General features: G+C 33.9%; 1 long non-coding RNA gene and 1 other non-coding gene across 2 annotated transcripts; both read right to left on the bottom strand.

Moving 5' to 3' along the window:
• Positions 1-4,959: 4,959 nt before the first annotated feature.
• Positions 4,960-9,400, bottom strand: LOC113278134. The gene is made up of 4 exons (XR_003325310.1): positions 9,040-9,400; positions 7,851-7,960; positions 5,638-6,749; positions 4,960-5,509 (listed from the first exon to the last, which is right to left on the bottom strand). It is a non-coding gene; the product is annotated as an uncharacterized LOC113278134 (long non-coding RNA).
• On the bottom strand, positions 6,999-7,089 carry LOC113285010. The gene has a single exon (XR_003328526.1). It is a non-coding gene; the product is annotated as a small nucleolar RNA Z101 (small nucleolar RNA).
• Positions 9,401-13,081: the final 3,681 nt, after the last annotated feature.

Here is a 13,081-nt window from a genome sequence, read left to right as displayed (position 1 = left end):
AAGGAAATAAGGGTGTCATCTGTAGGTTTTTTTGTTGTTGTGCCGTACCTAACATTATAACAATATGTTCTTCATTGATTGAACTATTTTGATATGAAATTTAAACTATCTTGTTGCGGAGGGATATTTTTTTTCTTTCTATTGTCCTCTAAAATCATATCTTATGTGTCGTAGTACGAAAACTATGTTATTTCCGGGTTTATGTAACAACAAACCTTGTTATTTTGTTGGTTTATAAAACTATTTTTTATACTGACTTGTGATTCGTAAGTGAGTATATACCGAATTATGACCAAATTTGGAAACCGTCTAGTTTTATGAATCTGTGTAGATTGTTTAATATGTTTTTGTATTTTCTACGTATTTTGGATTTAGTGTGCCTGGTTGGTATTGAACGTTAATATTTTAGCTACTAACTCAAAAAAATTGTAAGTATATTTGTGTCTTGTAAGCCAGTTTTGTACCCGAAAATACTGACCCTATAACTTGATTTTAATCATCGAAATTTAATAAAATTCAAAAATTCATGTGGTAAATAGTTACTCGAAAAATTCTTTAAAAGGTTATTCACCGAAATCAATATATTATGTTATCACTCTTGAGATAAATATCAATATTTTCCTAATCAACAACTTTAGCTGGAATTATCGACTAAAGTTTCAACAAAATTCCAATGTCGTCGCTGAAAATATAAGTACCTGGAAGGAGTTAATGACTAAACTGAATATCCTTTTACGCAGTCTATCATACAATTTATACCACCAAAGATTAATAAACTTATTAACAGAAGAGGGTAAGCACTGATTTGGCTCAAAGACTAAAACAAACTTGATGAGAAAGCACATATCAAAATTTTACCCTTTTTCTTGCGCGAGATCGCAACATATGCTAAATATGAACAATGATATTGGGTCTTGGAGTTTGAAAAAAAGAAGCCTCCAAAGAGACTTACAATCTGATACATTTTATGTCTATATATACCTACACACTAGTACCGGAAGCATAGAAGGTTTTGAGTTTTGGCTTATTCAAATAACTATGCCATCTGTAGGAGTCGAACCCGCAACTTCATGATAAAAACCATGTGCTCTAGCGTTTGAACTAAGATAGCAACTACACTTGCATCTGTTTGTCTAAAAGATTTAATAGTACGAGGTAATATCAATAAGAGATTGTACGTCACACCATCCTTCATGTACGCTAATAGAAGATCCGAGTTCTATACTGTAGTGTTAAAGTTATCAGTTCACATTGCCAAATATTTATTAAAAAACCCTTACCTTTCCAGATTTTCAGCCTTGTCTTGAAGAATCAAAACATCTGATGTCACCATTGAGTGCCTTAACAGAAGCATGCGCTATAATAAGGAGATTTTTAGCATCCTTAAAAAATATAGAAAAATGAAACCCTAGTACCGTAGAAAACTGTATCAACATATAAAAAATAAATTGCTTGATGGTCATATTTTAGAACTAATGTCTACTATTATGAGATGATAGTTTAAAATAGTTAACCAAGTCATTTATTGATCCAAACCTATAAATAGTTGGGGCCAACATATTTTGATCCTATTGTTCATAGACATTCTACTCTAAATGCACTCTATCATAAATGTATGATGCTCCAAAGGCAAGAAAATATATCATTGGACACACACGTTTGCCGCTTTCTTTTGCAGAATTCCTAATAGTTTTTCAAAGAGATATCCATACAACAACATTTTATCAAGAACCATGCATTTCATATCCACAGATATGTTAATTATTCCCCAGCAATTTCGAGAAAGCAATGACCGCACGTAGCAATTAACGGAAGTAGGCAATTATGTACACAGACGCGTACTCTAATTGTCTGCATATATTGATCATTTTGACTTGAAACCTTACCTCAAAAATCCAGGTGAACTGTCTCATGCACAACATCAATACTGCCATATACTATATGACTCTACATCAAACCTCTCTAAAATCCATCTCCAAAGTTAAAACATCGTTCCTAAGATTATATATGCAAGTAAGATAGCAAATGAAAACATAATTGAACTGAGTAATGATGTATTATATAAGTTCAATGGGAAATGAATCTACACCTTTTGGGTATGTTGTTTTATTTTGTAATGCAGGCACTTAAGGGTTTGCAGTGAACAAGGAACATGTCGTGATGACATTATTCAACCATGTTCTTTGGTTGTTGCTCCTTCACTCAAAATCGAAGCTTGTCACCTGGAACCCATTTATTCTGAACACGACAAAAATATATACACGTATTGATTTGTCGTTTAAGATTACGATATTTTCTCTTGCCAACACTATTACTTTACCCTTCTTATGATCCAGTGAAGACACAACCACCAAACACATCCATATTAAACCACAAAAAATATAGTGTGAACATTTAAAGAAAGCTACAGCCTAATTTCCTATCTGACCACCAGTCATTTGGCCAGGAAGCTGCAATTTACCTGCTTGTGAGCATAAAGAATAACATTTAAGGGAGAACTTTGCGTTGATACCAATCTTTGTTACATCCTAATAGTCTAAAGTCAACGCATCTGACCATTATGCATGACTTCTCAACAGCGAGGGTAAAATATGAAAGATTAAGCTCATACCTTTGGATTATCAGGGTTGTCAGAATCAACAGGAGCAAGTCATCCTATTGCAGTTTCACCAAATTTGCAATTAAAGTTTCAGTGTTGCAAACGAAGTCACAGTACTTTGAAACTCGCCAAGCAATACCCCTGCTGTGAACTTTAACTTGTCTGCAAAATAAGTACTCAGATATTTAGAGAAATTAAATTAACAAAGAACAATCTTTCGTATCAGCATGCTTAGACGTTGGAAACATAAGCAATGCCACAGTGAGTTACTCTCAAGTGGTAGGTAATTGATGACACTGGCTACTTCTACATGCTATATGGATACTTGGAGCATCAATATATAACATTGATGATACATGCCCAGAATTGATAAAAAAAACTTCAACAGTCTTGCATCCAAAAAGTAGAGTTAAGTTAAGGATGCCGTCACTTCCCCCTGATTAATACATCCAATTAAGGAAAGCATTATACTCACAAATCTGGTTGTCGTTTTAATTGATCTTATAATAAAAAAATTAATAGTTGAGCCATCTTATCAAACTCAGTACCTTTATGCAGCTAATATTGATAGCCTGTCCATAAAGGATACTACACAAACACAATGGGAGAGAGTAAGAAAAATTAACTTGTAAAGTACCCCCACAATAGGAACGACATTCGTGGAGTGTCTTGCGATGCGTATTGGAGGTGTTTTCATCGTTGGAGAATTAGTACACTTGCTAAAAAATTGACCACCTGATTTGCATTCGTTGTTCTTTCCTGCACTAATATTTTCTTTAGTGCTTAAAAACACTAAAGAAAATATTCTTGTTCTTTTTGAAATAAAGCTAGCTAATTCACTGAAAACTACAACCACGACTTTGATCAGTGCATACCTATTACCCTCGACATGAGATATATTACCCAGTAAGAGTTGCTAGAACAACAACCTAACTAACACATTGAAACTTAAAAAATATTTAAAACAATAATTGATCTTAATGTAGAAACTAATACATGATTTAAAATAAATAGTTATAGCTAAACCAATCATTAACTTATTTAGATTAGTTTGCATAAAATTATTTGCCTCCCAATCATTTATCTTTAATATATATGAACAATTGACTAAATATTAATCGCATATTAAAAATGTTTTAAGAAGAAAAATACATGAGGCTATCTCTTTTGACTCTCGTAAAGTTGTTGATCATGTTATTTCTCTCTTTTCTTAAAAATTGATCGAGTTGTAAACCTGACATTTGGTTTACGTTCCATTGATAGACCTTTTTCAAAAGTCTCCTTAATTGTCTATAGGTCACTTCAGAAATCTCTCTATGCCGCCTCCAACGGTTAGAAACACTTGTTCGAAACCCATCATTGCATAAAGCATTGGAATTGTGTAACTTATTGAAACCTTAGATTTTTACATCAGTCCTTTATTTTTTATTTTGGCTTTTGACATTTAAATATTTTCCAATAAGAAACTCAAATTGATGTTTGGTTCCCGTAAAAACAAATATGTTGGGTGTCTATTCTTCATTAATAATAATTACTTGTTAGATGATCAAATTCTTAAAACAGGGATATCTTTTTCTTGAAAACTGGTTTTTCTGTGAACGTTTGACACTTGGATTGTCACAAAGATCAACCCTTTAATAGCGATTCAATTCAAAGTTTGCTTCACACTTGTGGGCTCTTTTCCAAATAGTTTACGGTACACCTATCACCTATGTGACTGCTTGCAATATTTCATATTCCATCTTAATGTGTCATCAGCGCTCAAAACTATATATCTAGACAGTTGAACAATATAAATCCTCATTTCGAGCAACGCAAATATCATGTTGGAAAGAAAATTACCGAAGTGAATACAGGTGGTAGCAATTCTGAAATTTAACAAATAACAATACAGTGGTGTAACACTGATTTAGGCCTCTACATAACAGTACTGACATCTCATTTTAAACACTTGGTGAAAAAGAATTCTACATATAAAATAGATAAAGAAAACGCAACTGATATTGGATAATAGGAATATCCATATATATAATTTCCCGTAAAATAAAGAAAAAAGAAAAGTTCAGATTAATAAGATAAATTAATAATTCGAGAACACGTTACAAAAATTATGGCATGAGAAGACAACAAAAATATAATTCAATAATAGTAGAAAGAGCAAAACGAAGTTGGATTATAATTTACCTTGGTCCTGAACATTACATGCACAAATCTACTCCATTTACCAAAAACATTAGATATTAAATATTATAACACAAACCTAACAACTTTAAAAATCGCTTCAAAGACTGTTTTCAGACCACTTCGCTTTTTAGTAAATAAACAAATCAAAACAATGTAAAACCCAAATAGACAAAGAAAAACACAGAACCCATGAACATCTTTAAAATAGAAGTCCAAGATATCAATCCGTTCCAAGAGAATTTGAACCAAATCTAACCATAACTGATGATGAAAAACATCAGTAAACATATAAACATGACGACGGTTGAGATCACTGAGCCTGTGATTTTTACATACAATGAGCTGACTATCCTTGAACCTGTGATTTTTATGTATTTTATATCACTGAATCTGTGATTCGCACTACCCATAAACCTGTGATTTTTATGTATTCCGTGGCCATTTATCTCACTAAATCTGTGATTTGCACTACCCATAAACCGATCAAGAATCTCATAAGTGGTAGCGACTATTCTGGGTGAAGATTTCAAACCCACCTGCGGTAACATGTTCAATTCCTGCATTAGTAAAGTCACATAGGGATATCATTACAGGGAGAAATTTAGTTAACCACTAAATAGGAGGATAGTATCGTAGACCGGGTGGGAGTCCAAATTAACTGTTGGTAGTATAGGTTCCTGACTACCCTCCCCACGGTTTCTGAGAAGTCACCATCAATATTTATACCTGTGAAGGAAAAAAATATAAACATTTGATTACCTCTAAAATATAAGCACCCGTGAAATTTCATAGACAAAATGAACATTAAATTGTAAGTAAAATAGAAGCTGCTTGATAAAAAGGAATAGAACTACCTACTGATCTTCAGAGACAGCTATCTATGAACCTGTTAATCTCCATTGAAGTCCACTTCAGTAAAAGTGTGATGAGTAATAAGATTGGGTACTGCAGATAGAACCAAGTTAGATTATCTAAACATGTGTAATCATTAGAGACCCTGCGCCATCTGCAGGAATTGAACCCACCACCACATGGTTCAAACCGATGCGCTCTTCCAGCTGAGCTAAGATGGCAAGTGGAAACACGTGGAAACTGAAGGAGGTGTGGTACAACGATCACATTCACTTGGATTATTATATTATAGAATGTTCATGGAAAAAAAAAATCGTTACGACTTTAATCAAAATTAAAACTTATATATTAACCAATGGATCTGAACACTTGGCAATCCATTTAGCAAATATGGTCCTGGGTTCACAATCTGCAATGAAATTGCGATAAGGACAAATTTTTTAAGGAAAAACAGGTTTCCCATATCTAAAAGATGCAAAAGAAAAAACATCTGTTGATGGATCTAAGTTAACTAAACCCATCAACCATACTTGTAAAAGCAACCCCTTAGATATTGAGAGATATTTGCTTATCAAAGATGTCAGATTACCTTCATACAACAGAGTACAAACTCGGTAAGACAACGTCCAAAACAAAGGCTATGCAAAACATATGTTGCCAGGCCTTCCACAAATTAGTCCTTGGTTGAAAAACATCATTTTGGAATCGGGTTAGTTCACCTGCTTCAACCATTGAGCACATTAGATATGTGAAATAGGAAATAAGTAAGTCCAATTTGCTAATTAAGTGCATGCACAATACAGACAAACGATCAGATTTAATCCCAAAAATAATTGTTATACAGTTTACCAAACGGAGTGTAAACTATATAAGTCTGCCATCACTATTTTCATGCCTACCAATTGCATCATTTCCAATGCCCTGGCAACGACGCACTACCTCAGTCTGATAGCTGTCCTTCGAGAAGATGGACACGTTAATTTTCCCGTGGACATCGGAAAGAGAAACATCATTGACTTAATAAGAAACTCAGAAGTTTTATCTTAGAAATGAGATGATGAAGAAAAATCCATTCCAAATAAATACGAAATTCCTGAGAAGAAGCTTGATGTTCCTGCAAAGCAATAAAACCAAGTCAATTAGTCGTTTTTATATGTGGCAGTTGATGAGGATCATCCAAATACCAAGGGAGATAAAAAAAAAAAAATCCTGTTAACATACAATTATTAAATCAACTTTGTTAATCAACTTTGTTTGCAATTTCAGATGCTAAGTTTGGTTCAGTTGATGCACACACTCGATACTGACGTTTCTGGAGGCAATTGTGCGGGAAAACAATAGCAAAAAAGAAAAGAGGATTTATTCAGGGCATCAGATCTCTAAGGTGTTAACATCAATGAAGTATTTAGACAAAAATTACCCATTTACCAATAAAATTTTCTCATTTGCACCCTTGACATTCAACAGTAAAGAAAACCACAACTATCATTCAAATCAAGCTGATAAAAGCTTCGCAAAGTGCAAGGAAAATTAGTGTGAACAACAACAGAGGAAATTGACCTCTCGAAGAAGGACGTGTCTGACAGCTGAGGTGCAAAAGATAGAGCAACTCATAAAATTACATTACCGTAAAGGCAAGCATAATTTGCCAACAAAAATAGAACTAATAATAACTCGGGAAACAATTATTAAAAAAGCCCAAACAAACAGCTAGTATACAACTCCCCTTTCTAAATGAATAACATGTTCGACTGTGCATACAGTGTATATGATTATCAGTGGCAATAACCTGACATAACCAAAATGAATTAATTTGTACCAAAAACATGCAAGTACCATATGGCAGTGTGAATTCACAGAGGAAGCCAAAAACCACAGACATTAGAGTGCAATGTTGCCGTGCATGAGAATCTGTTTTTCAAATTTAGCCAAGGATTCCAACTCATTTCAAGTTCTATGAAAATAGGCATCTTGAGCACAATTACATTTCAAGGTCTCCTGCATATCCGCAATTCGAAGAAGCATTAAATGGACTATGAAGTTAAGAACTAAAGCTTCTCGACAATCATCATTGAGACCAAAACATAACTTCTGATTAGCGTAAATGTATGCAAGACTGCAAGTCCTCAATGTAGTTGCCTGTAATGAATATAGCAGTTCGTTTGGTGCACAAAACGCAGAGAAGACATTAAGTTAAGAAATTTAGTATAAGTACCTGAACTTCTTGGAGAACTGCAGACGACCTACTCGGAGAACTACACCCGGACTGCTCAGAATACCCCTTGGCTTGCTATTGTATATCCGTTTGAATTAACCCATTGTTTACTGTTAAAGATAAAAAGTTATAAGACATCTAACCCATTGTTTACTGTTAAAGATAAAAAGTTATAAAACATAAACCAACTTGAGCACAAACACACTGTATTTATTTCTCATCTCTATAATTTTTAGAAATTCCACACTTGGCTAGATTACCATCCCGAGTGTTAGCCGAAGTTTCCTGGAAAATGGTTCACAATTGCACTAATTCATAGAGAGTACTGATAACCTTTAATGAAAGTTTGATCTTTCATAACAACAATTTTATTCCAAAGAAAATGTAGAATAACAGAGCGAAGCGAGTTTGTGTACAATCCTGCCAATAAAATGCAGCAAAGTTGGTAACAACTCCTAATTTACCTAATTTCAAAAGCACTGTGACACAATACTACACATACTAAGCACAGAAACATTATGTTGTTGAGCTACAACACATAGCAAGAGATCAAAACCTTTCCCAAGAGCAGGGATGAATCATCTTCTATCTCACACAGTACTTCACTGCACTTCAGGTCTATGTCAATGCATATACTGCTGCAAAGGTTTATCACTCTCTGGCACAGAATCGTTACCTAAAATTACTTCAGGGATATCCCATATGGGTGTGAGTCACTCTCATATATTAACAAACCATATTAGCAATACTATTTTTGGTATTGACAGAATTGATACCTAACCTTTGCCAATTTACCTAACATTACTTCAGGTGATAATCGTTACCTAAACACACATCGACTCTGAGGAGCAACACCCTTGGGGCGTCCCTAAGAACTACAAAAGCCAATTCAATAAGTTTAAAGCCAAAACCTTAACTCACAAGTGCATACAAAAAAATGGAAATACACAGGAAACACACATGCACGATTCTTAAGCTTCCTTTTCATTAACTTCAAATCTACACTGGCTAACCCTTAGTTTTACATCGACAAATAAAACTACTGAATCACTGTGGGAATGAATTAAATTTCCGTAGATTGAAGCAAACAACTAATGATTACAAAAAAATATATAATACCCAATATTGCTGATGAAAATTCATCCCACATACAAACACTTATTTCGCAATAAAATGCAGTATGTCATACCTACCAATATTCTCTGAATTTTTTTTTTTGCGTAACATACAAAGCGAAGTTCAGCTGTGTAGTTTCCACCGATGAGTAGATGCCTTGAATGGTTGTGTAGTTGCGGACAGGAAAATACTTGTCAAGTTGTATAACTGAATTTAGTTGGTATATATATGTCTAATCACTCGGGCCTATTGGGGCAGCAAAGATTAAACAGATAATACCAACTAAATTCAGCTATGCTCGGCATCTTTCCCTTTGTGCTGCATATGTTAACTCGTAGCCGCAACACAGGCCGACACGTCAACTAATAACATAAAGTCTCGGAACAACTATTAGATACAGAGGTTGAGCCAAATCAAAGAAGCCAAAGGAAGACTGAAATTACCGTTAGAAATAGGTAATTGACAAAAAGAGCTATCGAACAACCAAAAGAAAAAAAAAATACATTTGGGCGCAATTGCACTTCAGGAGATCTATAAGCCAATTGCATCTTCAACTGGACCCATTGATTGAACCATGAAAAATCATTTGCGTGCAACTTAAACAGAAATCAGTCTAAATGAGCAACAACAAATAAATACTAATTAGAACAGGGCTATAACTGTATCACAAACTGATAGTGGATTCTCCCTGCTGAGATCTTAATAAAACATAATGAGATGATAAAAATGCATCTAGCTAACTTCTCCGTCATCTTTATGACTAAACAAAAGCACCGGGAAAATTTTGATATCACGTTATTAACTTTACACTATCCTCATACTTAACATGAATTACAAAAAAAAAGAGTAATATATTCTATTACTATATATTAAAAGGTCGTATAGTTCACCAACCTGGTCTCAATCTTGAGCATTTTAGATCTATTGAGTGTCGAATCCACTTTACTTTCCAACCCACGGGCTTTGCTGCTTTCGTACCATCCAGTTAAACCATTGAATTTTGTTGCACAACAAAAATACGGTTATAGTTGCACATAACCACAGTATGACATAGAAGCGGAATGGTGACTAAAATTCAATGATAACAACACAATTCATTTAGTTGACCAACTGAATTTTGCTGCACACCAAAACCAAACCAAATTAAGTAATGACACGAATCAAGAGAACAAAATGCAAACATAATCTGGATTATGGGTACCTTTAGTTATCTCATAATTTAGAGAGCAGTGATGTAGTAATTACGTTAAAAAGACTAACTAACCAACTTTTTATATGTTTTCCTTCAGCTTGTTTCCATAATATAACTAACCTACTGTATCTTGTTCAAATTATATGAAAAGAACTCATTAGAGTAAGGGACTAAATATGGAGGAATACCTAAAGGAAAATAACTAAAGTTATGGAGCTGCTTCTTAGCAATGAACCTAACTTGATCCAAATCTCCTGCTTTCATTGAATTTTCTCAGCTGTATATGCCTTAACAACTTCCGTCACAGAAAATCGATAAAAAAGAAAAGAATAGATAAGAGAGATTTACAATAGAGTATAATCAGTGAACACAATTTATAATCAGAAATTTACGACATAGCATAATTGATTAAACTACTTACTCAGTCATTCACAAAAAGTTCAGCTTAATTCGTGGAATGAATTTATTACAAACAGAAGCCCAGAAATTAAGTTGGAAAGTTTCTTATACAAAAGTAGAGAAATTGAGAAAATGTATTATACAAAAGTTTCGTTAGTGCGTATGAATTTGTTTACGCACTAACGAAATGTCCAAGGACAGATGAGTACCTCATGCAATAAGCAGACACGTTCATCCTCCAATCAATTTGGTGTTGCAGATGCCCTGGCAATTTAAGAACCGAATAAAAACAATAGCTAAACCACATCAAAATCTGGAGGTTCAATTTAAAATTAGACACCTACCCACTAAAACAGAAGTCCAAAGCAAACCCTTACTACAAAGCTCGTTTGCTCCAAAGCCATGAACTAAAACCAAATCTGGGCACGTGTTTCCAGCATCCTGAAAGCTAATGAAATAATCCCGTCATTTCCAAGAGGCAAATGCCAAATTTGGAAGCTTAAATCTGCATATTATTAAAAAAAAAAAAACCATTGTTAAATGCAAGCAAAAGTTTTTGTTTGAGAATAGTTTCTGCAATTTTCGTTTGACCGATATTTGAAGGATTAAAATGTGTGAAAGTAAGATTCCCATGGAGATAAGTTCATTATAATATGTCAAATAACTTGATAGTTTTATGCGGAGCTTCAGAAAGTGAAATTAGGGTTTGATGATGGACCCACAACTGTTATAATTCTGCGAGCAAAATTTTCAATTGATGACTAAAATCATTGGTAAAAACTAAGTATCATAAATATAATGGAAGGATTTTTTTTTTATCAGGAGTCGTGAAAACTCGATAATTACTTTGGTTTTAAAACTTTCCCTTTCTCACTTCCTTCAACATCAATCAATTAAAAATCCTAATCAAGCTAAGCATGTAACAATTAACAATAACCCATATCATTAAGATACAACCCACTTCAAAATTGATATGAAAACACGGTGGATAATGAGGAAGGGATTCAACAATATCTTCAAAGATTCCCTTGTTGTGAGTAATAATTGCTAGAAGAATAGAAGAGTGTCCCGAGAAAGTGGAAGATTTTCCATCGATACCTGGTGGATATGATGAATAAGAAGATAAGTTTCCATTAATCAATCAATCTCCGAATAAAACCAAAACTTAATGCAATTAAAATAATGAATGACTGATAGAAAAAAAACTAAAAAATTATAAATTCTAATACCATCAATCCAACAACCCTAAAAAGCTGCACATCTTAGATTCCGATTCAATCAATTCAAAATCCTTATTTTACTTTGACCATTGAATAGACATGTAAAATTCATCAACCCGAAATTCTGTATAATTACAATTCAATGAGCTACATCGGAGAACCAAGGATGAACAGAAAAGAACAACACGGACAGAAAAAAAAAGTTTGAGTTTTTCTTTTTTTTCTTTTTTTCTTTAGGTCTCTAGATAAACTCACCTCGTAGCAATACTGAAATTTCGTGGCCGTCCACTCCAAAAACACAATCCGGACGATATCAATACTCCAGAGCAATCTAGCCTCATCCTCTGATTATTGAACCAAAAAACCCTAGAAAGATTAAAAAGAAATAACCTTAATATACCTGCAGTGTATGTTGATAGTCGTGTGATTCTCAGCTAGTTTCCTTTCATCTATATATATAGATTTCCCTAATTAAAAATCCAGAAGGGAGTAAGCATTGCAATTGCAAACATAATACTGACTACAAAAAAATCAAGCGAAGCAAAGGTCTAGGGTTTGTCCGTGAAACGTTTCTCAGAGAGGCGAAGAGAGAAAAAAAAGTGTTCGTAGCGATAATTAGGTTACATACGACGCGCCCACCCCCTATTTTATTGACTCACATCCACCCACGAAAACCTGAGTCTTTCACAGCCGTCCAAGTCATAGCTCGATCCGGATGATGCCGACCGCCGGATCAAGGTCCCAATCAAATCCTGTCCGTCCAATGACTCTCAAATCTCACAGTCAATTACCACCTTTTTTTTATTACACTGATTCAATACGCTAATAAATTATGGAGATTTTTTGAAATGTTTTTTTTTCTATTTATATCAAATTCAATAAATTTCATCAATGAGCTAAAAGAAATAAAGAAACAATCCCTAGATTTGGAAGATAGATCTTTTTATTTTTATTAAGTTCAATAAATTTCATCAATGAGCTAAAAAAAAATAATGAAACAATCCTTAGATTTGGAAAATAAATCTTTTGACCACTTATTTTTCAGCAAATGCAGTTCCCATAGCTAATCCCACACCATTAGTAAACTTTCTTTAACAATTTTTTTTTCATGTTCATGATCGAATAACTGAGCATCAATCGACATATCAGTACCATTAAAATTATCTTCAAAATAATTCATTGTGTATTCGCGGAGCCGATCAAAGTCCGAGATAGTATTCCCATTTTCATTAACTGATGACATTAGCCCAGTTGGACAGGCGTTGGATTCCCAACTTATAGATTGCGGGTTCAATTCCTGCACT

This window comes from Papaver somniferum, chromosome 5 (genome assembly GCF_003573695.1).
Source record: "Papaver somniferum cultivar HN1 chromosome 5, ASM357369v1, whole genome shotgun sequence".
Lineage (NCBI taxonomy): Eukaryota > Viridiplantae > Streptophyta > Magnoliopsida > Ranunculales > Papaveraceae > Papaver > Papaver somniferum.
The sequence above is the reverse complement of the archived record's forward strand: the minus strand, read 5'-3'. Positions and strand labels throughout refer to the sequence as shown.